The sequence below is a fragment of the Silene latifolia genome, chromosome Y, assembly GCF_048544455.1.
Source record: "Silene latifolia isolate original U9 population chromosome Y, ASM4854445v1, whole genome shotgun sequence".
In the NCBI taxonomy this organism is placed as follows: domain Eukaryota; kingdom Viridiplantae; phylum Streptophyta; class Magnoliopsida; order Caryophyllales; family Caryophyllaceae; genus Silene; species Silene latifolia.
Genome location: NC_133538.1, coordinates 460,736,262 through 460,738,609, shown reverse-complemented (window position 1 = coordinate 460,738,609; position 2,348 = coordinate 460,736,262). Strand labels below are relative to the sequence as shown.

General features: G+C 44.7%; 1 non-coding gene across 1 annotated transcript; it reads right to left on the bottom strand.

Annotated features, from left to right (window-relative positions):
* Nucleotides 1-565: 565 nt before the first annotated feature.
* On the bottom strand, nt 566-672 carry LOC141636497 (small nucleolar RNA R71). Its single transcript, XR_012541103.1, has one exon. It is a non-coding gene; the product is annotated as a small nucleolar RNA R71 (small nucleolar RNA).
* Nucleotides 673-2,348: the final 1,676 nt, after the last annotated feature.

Sequence of the window (2,348 nt, the reverse complement as noted above, 5' to 3'; positions counted from 1 at the left end):
TATTGTTTTCTTCAGTGTTGTTTATGCCCAGGTCAGACAGGTTTGAATTAGTTTCAGCTGATTCAGAGCCAGAGAGATTATTCAGGCATAGACTCCGTCTGCAGAGAAGATCACGAAAGGAAGACTTGAGTACTTTCGAGCCTGAGCTACATCACTCTCTTTTCGAAGACAGTCCGATTTCTACAGTAAAGATGCCAAAACTTTCTAGTCATTTAGTGCCTAAAGCATCCTCTATTCCGAAAGGTTTCAATCTCCAGACTGAGGATGGGAATACATTCGACATCCGTCCTTCTTATATCAATCTGGTGGAGAGAAATATTTATAGAGGTGTGGCAGGTGAAGATCCGAAGAAGCATATGGAGACCTTTACCGATTACTGTTCTACTATCCCCGCCACTAAGGGGGTAACTCAAGACAAGATTAAGGAAGTTTTATTTCCTTTCTCTTTAGCTGATTCAGCCAGGGAGTGGCTGACTGACTTGGACCGCACGGCTGCTGGGTTACAGATTGGGAGTCTCTTGCTCTTGCCTTTTACAAGAGATATTTCCCTCCACAACGCACCAACCTGCTGAGGGCCAAGATCACCAGTTTCAGACAGGCTCCCGATGAAAGTTTCTATGAGGCGTGGTCGCGATTCAAGAAGTTGGTGAGGTCTATTCCTCACCATGGTTTTGACCCATGGTTTCTAGCTAATCAGTTCTACAATGGGCTGTATGACGAACACAGAGCCATACTTGATGCGGCATCTAGTGGAAGATTCCAGGAGAATACTGATGATGATAAGGGATGGTCCCTTATTGAAGAGATGGCGAATCACAGTGCTGAGTATGGAAACCCGAGGGATGGGATTAGGACAGTTCATGCAGTCGATAAGCAGGTTGTGGCTCAGCTGAAAGCCATGAATGCTAGATTCGACAAGTTGGAGTTACAAGCTGCTGGGGAGCCTCAGACGGTCCATGTTCTTACTAGAGGAGAGACCGTTTCATCTGAGAGATGTGGGGGTAATGATGGCCACACTGCTGTTGGCTGTCTTGTAGAGAAGGAACAAGTCCTTGCCTTTCAGCAATATAGCCAAGGAGGAGGTTCCTATTACAATAATCAAGGGGCAGTCCATCCCAATTTGAGGTGGACTAGTCAAAATGTGCTCAATCCTACACCTCCTCCGCACCAGCAGCAACCTTATGTTCCTCCACATAAGAATCAACAAGGCTTTCAAAAGCCTCCTTCCTTTACTCCTCCTAACCACGGTGCATCATCTTCCGGTGGAAATTGGTTAGCTAAAATCCATGTTGCAAGCCTTTACCAAGCAGTTTCAGCTGAGTGATCAACAGAAAGATGCGTCCATAAAGGCACTTGAAACGCAAGTTGCCCAACTAGCCATGAATCAATCCTCAAAAAAGCAGGGTCAATTACCGACTCAAAATGAGAAGAATCCACATGAGACGGTAAATTTCATCAATCTGAGAAGCGGTCGTTCATATGAGGGACCAGAAATGCAAAAATCAGACCCGAGGAAGGCTATAACTGATGATGAACAATGTTTTGTCGAAGAAAGTGAGCGCACGGCAAAGCAAGTGCTCGATCGACTGGTTTCAGGTGGTCGATCGAGCAGATTTGGTGAAGAAAATGGTCGATCGAGTGAAAATTCCACTCGATCGAGTGAACAAGAAAAGCAGACTGGTCGATCGAGTAGTTTTTCTACTCGATCGAGTGAACAACAAAATGGAGTTGTTCGATCGAGTGAAAATTTCACTCGATCGAGTGATATTGATGAAGATTCTACTCGATCGAATGGGTATATTGGTCGATCGAGTAGTTTTGATGACGGGAAGCTTATTCGAGAGCCTGCTAGTGCTCGATTAAGCGATAAATCACCGGAAAGACCTCGTTCGAGAGGTAAGAAGCGTCCAAAGGATACAGAACTTGCTCCGGAAGATACATTGGAAGAGAGAAACAAGGGACTCGAGATACCTATCACGGTTCCCTTTCCGAGGCGTCTGCAGAATTCTAAGGCCAATCAACAATTCTACAAATTTGTTGAACTTCTGAAAAGCTTGGAAGTCACTGTGCCGTTTATCGAGTTGCTGACAAAGGTACCCTCTTATCTTAAGTATATGAAAGTAATTTTATCGCGTAAGAGGAATATTAGTGATAGTGAGACCGTAGCTTTAGCTGAGGTGGGGTCAGCCCTATTTCAAAATAAGTTACCTCCTAAGCAGTCAGACCCGGGTAGTTTTTCAATTCCTTGTCATATCGGTACCTATTTGATTGATAATGCGCTATGCGATTTAGACGCTAGCGTGAGTGTCTTACCGTTGTCTTTGGCTAAGAGACTTGGTTTGACAAAG